The sequence below is a fragment of the Schistocerca cancellata genome, chromosome 4 (genome assembly GCF_023864275.1).
Source record: "Schistocerca cancellata isolate TAMUIC-IGC-003103 chromosome 4, iqSchCanc2.1, whole genome shotgun sequence".
NCBI lineage: Eukaryota > Metazoa > Arthropoda > Insecta > Orthoptera > Acrididae > Schistocerca > Schistocerca cancellata.
In genome coordinates, this window is record NC_064629.1 from 426,539,499 (window position 1) to 426,549,475 (window position 9,977).

A 9,977-nucleotide genomic window follows, 5' to 3' on the forward strand; every position below is an offset into this window, starting at 1 on the left:
TGACATGACTTTATGATTGTCCACAACGACCCAAAGATTTGAAATGCCTATTTAAATCTTGTAATTAAGTTATCCACTGTTTATGAGTTCGACTTGCTGCCCGCTGAAGGCGGAAAAACTTGAACCTAGCAGGAGCCACGACTGTTCGTTCATTAAAGTAAGTCGTTAACTTGATAACTAAGGCTCTGAGCACTATGGGACTTAACATCTATGGTCATCAGTCCCCTAGAACTTAGAACTACTTAAACCTAACTAACCTAAGGACAGCACACAACACCCAGCCATCACGAGGCAGAGAAAATCCCTGACCCCGCCGGGAATCGAACCCGGGAACCCGGGCGTGGGAAGCGAGAACGCTACCGCACGACCACGAGATGCGGGCTGATAACTAAGGTCTCAAACTCTAAGTGTTCTGGTTGCCTGTAAGGAAACGATTTCACTGTGAGCCTGTAAACGTCCGCGCTCACTATGGAAAGAAAAAATGCTTTGCTCTTCGTACCTTGCAATTGGTATGCGTCCGTACGATTCATCAGCTGAGCCAGTCCTCATGCTTTTTGTTGAAACTGCGGAATGGTGGAATGGCTGATGAGGCCGTGGCTGAGGCTGCTGTGCTGCTCGAAGATTCCGCTGTTGTGTTAGCCGCGTCACGGCTTACAGCATCTACATCTACATCTACATCTACGTGATTACTCCGCTATTCACAATAAAGTGCCTGCCACAGGGTTCAATGAACCACCTTCATGCTGTCTCTCTACCGTTCCACTCCCGAACGGCACGCGGGAAAAACGAGCACTTAAATTTTTCCATGCGAGCCCTGATTTCTCTCATTTTATCGTGATAATCATTTCTCCCTATGCAGGTGGGTGCCAACAGAATGTTTTCGCAATCAGAGGAGAAAACTGGTGATTGAAATTTCGTGAGAAATGGATTTGCTAGCCCTGTAACTCAATAACACACACTAGAGAACCGTCTTGTGACGCAGAAACCATGGACGTAAGGATTGTGGATTACACGCCACACGCAAAATAACACTCCACTCAGTAGTAGTGTCCATCCACACACAAATGTACTAGACATATACACTACTGGCTATTAAAATTGCTATACCACGAAGGTGACGTGCTACAGACGCGAAATGTAATCGACAGGTAGAAGATGCTGTGATATGCAAATGATCAGCTTTTCAGTACATTCACACAAGGTTGGCGCCGGTGGCGACACCTACAACGTGCTGATATGAGTAAAGTTTCTAATCGATTTCTCATACACAAACAGCAGTTGACCGGCGTTGCCTGGTGAAACGTTGTTGTGGTACCACGTGTAAGGAGGAGAAATGCGTTCCATCACGTTTCCGACTTTGATAAAGGTCGGATTGTAGCCTATCGCGATTGTGGTTTATCGTATCGCGACATTGCTGCTCGCGTTGGTCGAGATCCAATGACTGTTGGCAGAATATGGAATCTGTGGGTTCAGAAGGATAATACGGAACGACGTGGTGGATCGCTACGGCCTCGTATCACTAGCAGTCGAGATGACAGGCATTTATCCGCATGGCTGTAACGGTTCGTGCAGCCACGTCTCGATCCCTGAGTCAACAGATGAGAACGTTTGCAAGACACCAACCATCTGCACGAACAGTTCGACGACGTTTGCAGCAGCATGGACTATCAGCTCTGAGACCATGGCTGCGGTTATCCTTGACGCTGCATCACAGACAGGAGCGCCTACGATGGTGTACTCAACGACGAACCTGGGTGCACGAATGGCAAAATGTCATTTTTTCGGATGAATCCAGGTTCTGTTTACAGTATCATGATGGTCGCATCCGTGTTTGGCGACATCGCGGTGAACGCACGTTGGAAGCGTGCATTCGTCATCGCCATATACTGGCGTATCACCCGGGGTGATGGTGTGGAGTGGCATTGGTTACACGTCTCGGTCACCTCTTGTTCGCATTGACGGAACTTGGAACAAAAAAAAATGGTTCAAATGGCTCTGAGCACTATGGGACTTAACATCTATGGTCATCAATTCCGTAGAACTTAGAACCACTTAAACCTAACTAACCTAAGGACATCACACAGTCATCACGAGGCAGGCACTTTGAACAGTGGACAGTACATTTCAGATGTGTTACAACCCGTGGCTCTACCCTTCATTCTATACCTGCGAAACCCTACATTTCAGCAGGATAATGCACGACTGCATGTTGCAGGTCCTGTACGGGCCTTTCTGGATACAGAAAATGTTCGACTGCCGCCTGGCCAGCACATTCTCCAGATCTCCTACCAATTGAAAACGGCTGGTGAATGGTGACCGAGCAACTGGCTCGTCACAAGACGCCAGTCACTACTCCTGATGAACTGTGGTATCGTGTTGAAGCTGCATGGGCAGCTGTACCGGTACACGACATCCAATCTCTGTTTGACTCAATGCCCAGGCGTATCAAGGCCGTAATTACGGCCAGAGGTGGTTGTTCTGGGTACTGATTTCTCAGGATCTATGCACCCATATTGCGTGAAAATGTAATCACATGTCAGTTCTAGTATAATATATTTGTCCAATGAATACCCATTTATCATCTGCATTTCTTCTTGGTGTAGCAATTTTAATGGCCAGTAGTGTAAAAAGAAATAACAATAAAAAAAACAAGTAACAAACATGGGGAAAAATAAAAATTAATCCTGTAACTTAGGCAGATCCTATCCCATCCTCGTCGCCAGCTGTTGTATCGTACTTTTGATGCAACCACAGAACAAGGTTTTACTCGTCGCCCCCCCCCCCCCCCCTAACTATTTATAGTGAGCTGAGGGAAACACTATGAGAGGAGAACGAGTAGAGAACTGATACATTGATAATGATTAGTGGCTAGAACACACACATTTATCGATGAACATTCAGCTTTGTACAAATCGACTGAGGCAGCAGATCCTGAAGTTCAGCTGCTATTCCACAAGCTAAGACTGGATAGTAAACAGTTCTTGTCCCACTAGAATGTTCACTGAAGACGGTCTGGCGTGAACTCGCTAGAAGCAGACGATGCAGCACGAAGGGCACAAGTAGAAGGCGGTCTTCTTGGTGGTCGAGCTGACCTAAGAACCGACTTGGAACTGGCCGCTCTGCTGTGGCGCCGGCGCATATCACTTCTCTGACGGCGCCACCGCTGCGACTTCTTGGTGCGGCAATCGCTGTGCTATACGCCGGCTCTGGAGTGGGTTGTCGACCTATCGACGCTGTGGTGCTGCCTGGTAGTGCGTGCTGTGCTTACGACACCACAGATTTCATAGCAGTTTTCTAACATAGCTGTCGAACCACGGCTCGTCTTTAACATCCCACACAACTTTGCTTGGCACATAACTATGTAAAACGTTTTGCACAATGCTCTTGAATTTTGTGCATGGATACTCAACGTTATCAGCGCTGGAAATGAAATTTTCGTGGTGACCTTTCAGGTAAATTAAAATCTGTTTCTTGTCGCTCTTGTTAAACAGAAAGATCTTCCTATCTTTGTTTGTGTTCCTATGTACTGCCGTATTCAGTGATGCTGTAACAGCCCTATTATCACTGATTCCTTGTTCTACGCTAACTGCTTCTTAAAGTTCGGATCTATTTGTCCCCAGCAATCTAAGGCATTACGTTCACGAGGAGGTTCTCTGGTTAATTCCTCAAGCTAATTTTCGGATAAGGCATTTAACACAATTTCACATGATTCCTTGTCCGCACTACCCACTCTAATCACTTGAGTCTTTTGGTCTAGAGCTGGTAAGCTGAAGTCTCCACCTAATACTACAACATGACCAGGATATTTACGAAAAGTATTCCCCAAGTTTCCCGTCAAATGTTCCATCACTACTGCTTCTGTGGCATGGGGTCTACAAAAGCATCCAATGACCATGTTTGATCAACTTGTAACACTTGCCTTCACCCAAATTATTTCGTATTTGGACTCTGTACTAATCTCACTACATATTATCGTCTTTTTGACGTTATAAACACCATCAGTATTCTACCTGTCTTTGCGATATACATTCCAAGCTGAATTTAGAATTTCATTGCTACTGACATTTGGTTCCAGCCAGTTTTCTGTCCATGGTTAGTTAGTTAGTTAGTTAGTTGCGTGTTCCATTGATCTTTGATCATTAATCATTGATCTTGGCTGTTGGCAAGAGATCTGCTAGGAGAAGGAGATTTTCAGATAGTTTTACTATTGGTGTTTGTAATAGATTTGACCAACTGTCAGAGTCTAGTGGAGAGGAATCTCTAGTAGCTGTAGATGTAGGAAGTATGCAGCAGACCTCAGCAGTTACGGTGGCTAGGGCAGTTGCAAAGTCTAAGAGAAAGAAGAAGGTTCTGCTGTTAGGTAGTTCTCATGGTAGAGGTGTAGGCCAGCAGTTGCAGGAAGTTTTGGGGAGTGATTACCAGGTCACCAGCATTGTGAAGCCTAATGCAGGATTGGCTCAGGTGACTTTTAACATAGGGGGGTTATGTAGGGATTTTACAAAAGAGGATCAGGTAGTGATTGTGGGTGGGGCTGGTAATAGTATTGATAGGGATGGGAAGTATGACATAGATGGTGACCTGGAATAGATAGCCACTCAGACTGGCAACACGAATGTGCATTTCGTGGAACTGTTTCAGCGTCACGATCGGCCTCATCTTAATACAGCCGTCAGGCGTAATAACATGAGACTTGGGGGTGCGCTAATGACAGAAGGCATGAGTCACATTTCAGTGGTGTCGGTGGAGTCTATCAACAGGACGGGTTTCACTAGACATGGCCTGCACCTCAACAGGTATGGAAAGGGGAGGTTGGCAAAGCTTATAGGTGACAGCATAGGTGGGGCTGGTGGGATCACTCATGGGAAAATTCCGGTAGTTGTGGGTGTTAGAGCTGTACCTTTTTTAGATTGAAGTCAGCTGACAGGTATTCCTGCTTAAGGGAAGTCTCTCTAACAAAGAAACCACTTTCGACAAAGCTTAGGTATCCGATTAATGAGGGAATTAGTATATTTCATCAAAACATACAAGGCATTAGAGATAAAGTTAGTGAACTACTTATAGATGTTGACTCTGAAATTATTGGTATATCTGAACACTTCTTAAATAAGGAGATAATTCAGAGGCTTCCTTTACCAGGATACAGGATGGCTGGCAGCTTTTCTAGGAGCTCTTTGCGGTGTGGGGGAGTAGCCATGTATGTGAAAAACGGTATCCCATTTGAGTCAATTGATGTTTCAAAGTACTGCACTGAAAAGGTGTTTGAATATTGTGCATGTGTGGTTAAATTTAGTGGAGCTAAACTTCTTACTGTTGTTATTTATAGATCCCCAGACTTTGATTTCACAACGTTTTTGCTAAAGCTAGAGGAGGTTCTTGGTTCACTTCATAGGAAATACAAAAATTTAGTTATATGTGGTGACTTCAATATAAATTGTATAAGTGATTGTGCAAGGAAAAGGATGCTGGTAGACCTCCTTAATTCATATAATCTTATGCAAACCGTATTCTTTCCAACGAGAGTGCAAGGGAACAGTAGAACAACCATAGACAATATTTTTGTTCATTCGTCATTACTAGAAGGGCATTCTGTTAGCAGAATGGTGAATGGCCTTTCAGATCATGATGCACAAATTTTAAGTCTAAAAGATTTTTGTGCTGCAACGCAGGTTAAATATAGTTACCAACGTTTTAGGAAAGCTGATCCAGTTGCTGTAGAGACTTTTGTAAACCTTATCAAGGAACAAGAGTGGCAAGATGTTTATAGTGCTGATACAGTAGACGATAAATATAATGCTTTCCTCAAGACTTTTCTCGTGCTCTTTGAAAGTTGCTTTCCGTTAGAACGTTCAAAACAGGGTACTAGCACAAACAGGCAGCCTGGGTGGCTGACTAAAGGTATAAGAATATCTTGTAGAACAAAGTGGCAATTATATCAAAACGTTAGAAACAGTCACAATCTAAATGCAGTAGCCCATTACAAACAGTATTGTAAAGTGCTTAAAAAAGTTATTAGGAAGGCAAAAAGTATGTGGTATGCAGATAGAATAGCTAAGTCTCAGGATAAAATTAAAACCATATGGTCAGTCGTAAAGGAAGTGGCTGGTCTGCAGAGACAGGTCGAGGATATAGAATCAGTGCGTAGTGGGAATGTCCGTGTTACTGATAAGTCGCATATATCTACAGTATTTAATAATCACTTTCTGAATATAGCAGGTGAACTAAATAGAAACCTAGTCCCAACAGGGAATCATATAGCGCTCGTAGAAAAAAGTGTTCCGAGACTGTTACCTGAAATGCTCCTCCATGATACTGACAAGAGGGAGATTGAGTTAATAATTAAATCACTAAAGACCAAGAACTCTCATGGATATGACGGGGTATCTAGCAGAATACTGAAGTATTGTTCCATGTATGTTAGCCCAGTACTTAACCATATCTGTAACTTTTCCTTTAGGAGTGGTCGGTTTCCTGACCGATTAAAGTTCTAGGTAGTGAAGCCTCTTTATAAAAAGGGAGACAGGGATAATGTTGATAATTATAGACCTATTTATATGCCATCGGTGTTTGCTAAAGTTATCGAGAGGGTTGTATATACAAGGTTACTGCAGCATTTAAATTCACATAATTTGCTGTCAAATGTACAGTTTGGTTTTAGAAATGGCTTAACAACTGAAAATGCTATAGTCTCTTTTCTCTGTGAGGTTTTGGACGGATTAAATAAAAGGTTGCGAACGTTATGTGTTTTCTTTGATTTAACGAAGGCTTTTGACTGTGTTGACCACAAAATATTACTGCAGAAGTTGGAACATTATGGAGTAAGGGGAGTAGCTTACAATTGGTTCGCCTCTTACTTTAAGAACAGAAAGCAGAAGGTAATTCTCCGCAATATTGAGAGTGGTAATGATGTTCAGTCCCAATGGGGCACTGTTAAATGGGGCGTTCCCCAAGGATCGGTGCTGGGGCCACTGCTGTTTCTTATTTATATAAATGATATGCCTTCTAGTATTACAGGTGATTCAAAAATATTTCTGTTTGCTGATGACACCAGCTTGGTAGCGAAGGATCTTGTGTGTAATATTGAAACATTATCAAATAATGTAGTTCATGAAATAAGTTCGTGGCTTGTGGAAAATAATTTGATGCTAAATCACAGTAAGACTCAGTTTTTACAGCTTCTAACTCACAATTCAACGAGAACTGATATTTTAATCAGACAGAATGGACATGTTATAAGCGAGACGGAACAGTTCAAGTTCCTAGGCGTACGGATAGATAGTAAGCTGTTGTGGAAAGTCCATGTTCAGGATCTTGTTCAGAAACTAAATGCCGCTTTATTTACCATTAGAACAATATCTGAAATAAGTGACATTTCAACACGAAAAGTAGTCTACTTCGCATATTTTCATACGCTTATGTCATATGGTATTATTTTTTGGGGTAATTATTCTGATTCAAAAAGGGTATTTTTGGCTCAAAAACGGGCTGTTCGAGCTATGTGTGGTGTAAGTTCGAGAACCTCTTGTCGACCCCTATTCAATAGTCTGGGAATTTTGACATTGCCCTCACAGTATATATTTTCTTTAATGTCGTTTGCTGTTAGCAATATTAGCTTATTCCCAAGAGTTAGCAGCTTTCACTCAGTTAATACTAGGCAGAAATCAAATCTGCATGTGGAATGCACTACCTTGACTCTTGTGCAGAAAGGAGTGCAGTATTCTGCTACATCCATTTTCAATAAGCTACCACAAGAACTCAAAAATCTTAGCAGTAGCCCAAACGCTTTTAAGTCTAAACTGAAGAGTTTCCTCATGGCTCACTCCTTCTATTTTGTCGAGGAGCTCCTGGAAGAGCTAAAAAATAAAGCAAATTCCAGTGTTACACTCTTGATTTTCTTTATTTAGACTAATGACGTGTCGCCTGAATATGTTTCTTATATTTCATTGCATCTGTTTCTACAATCGTGTTATAATTTCATATATTGACTCGTTCCATGACCATGGAGACTTCTCCTTAATGTGGTCCCACGGAACAATAAATAAATAAATAAATAAAAATTGATCACTGACTTGGGCCCTGTTATCTTTTATAAGCGAAACTTTTTATGCGATCTTCCCATAGACACTCCTGCAGTTATCTAACACTGTGTTAACATATTCCTTCTCCGAATTGCTACGACGAATTGTACTCTGTCTGGAATCAGAACACATCGGGTCTAAAAAACCCACGTATGCACGCCACACCTACTTTGCTACACTAGTAGTTGTTTCCCGCGTGTAGTGAACGCCTGACCTGTTAAGGGTAACCATACAATTCTCCACCCGATAGCGAAGGTCGAGAAATTTGCATCCGATACCATAGCAACATCATCTGAGCCTCTGGTTTAGACCTTCCACTTTCCTCCAAACCTGAGGACCTCGATTGGTTCTGGAAAAGATGCTGCAAAACGACAGCACTGCTTCCACGCTGTAGGCGCAACTAGCTGTCTTCACCTAACCGGCCAGCCACCTGTAGGAACCGAGGAAGGCCTTTGGACCCTGTAACAGGTGTCGTTGGTGCCACGTTTTGCAGCCGGGTGCAGCCAGTGCACTCGGTCGCTGACGGCAGTTCCTCCTTCCAGATCTCGGACAGGTCCCCACGGCAGACAAACATTGACCTCTTTTCCCGACCTCCGCGCTACTTTCCTGAGGGCCATCGTCACCCGCCTAATACTGGAGCTCCCAACGACAAGCAGTCTCATCCTCGGAGTCTGTCCGGACGTCTCAGGAAGATCGACCATAGTCCCAAAAGCCGAGGCGTCCCGTACTGGGTCATATGTATCTTCAGCACTGGGCAGTAGTCCAACCTGTTTTTGAGATATAAGGAGAAAGTCGTGCGCCAGTACACACTTTCTCCTTACGCCCAGAAATTCGTGACCCCACCACTGTTCGCCACTCACCCTCACGTAAGGATCGACCAGCCGGGACGTGGGAACTGGAACACTCAGCGGTATCAATGACTCCAGGCGACACTGTTGGCTCCAGAGATGTCAAAGCATTCGTCTCAGATGCTCCTACTCCACCGCAGCCCAGGGCAGCGGCTTGAAGCCTGTCGAGAGTGGCTAACACGACCTCCAGCTATTTAGGGACAGTGGCCGATTCACCCTGCATGCTACACAACAGGTGCTGTCCCTATCTGTCATGTCAAGTATTGTCCGAACCATGGATAATGTAACACTAACCCGAGTAATTGAACTCTCTCAACACAAAGGAACGCAAATCCTTACAAACAAAAACAAATAGCATTACTAAAAATAGGTAAACAAACAGCTATAATCAGTTATATGTGCAGATCATTCTATTTAATAGTTATTTTACATAAATTTTGATCGTATGTTGGAATGCGAAAAAAATTATTTCCGTAGATTATAGTGGTAATTTTGTGACAGCACACATATGTGCAGAGGGTTTTATACAATCACTGCAGCACCAGTTATTGCATTGATCTTTTCCTACCAAGCCATGACATATGACGGGTATGTGAATAATATACTGCAATCATTTTTCAGAGCTTTAACAAGAAAAACGAGAAGGACTATGATTATTTCACATGAGACAATGCAAGATCACACACCATCATGCGTCTAGACACTATTACGAAGTGTTTTTAAAGATAGAATAGTTGACTCTTTTCCTCATTCTTCTGAGATACACTATATGATCGAAAGTATCCGATTACCCGTACGTAATGTTTAATTGACCACTGGATGTCATCAGAGGTGAACCGCTCAGTATAAAAGGAGAAGGGGAGTATTGTGTTGTCAGTAGAAAAGCAATAACTGCAGAATGTGTCCGTCAGGAGAGATCATTGAACTCTGAACGTGTACTAGTCATCGGATGTAAAAGTTAGATACCCTTGAGGGTCATCTCAGCCATTCTAAAGCTGCCCAAGTCGGCCGCTGGTAACGAAACTATGAAGTGGAAACACGAAGGAACAATCAC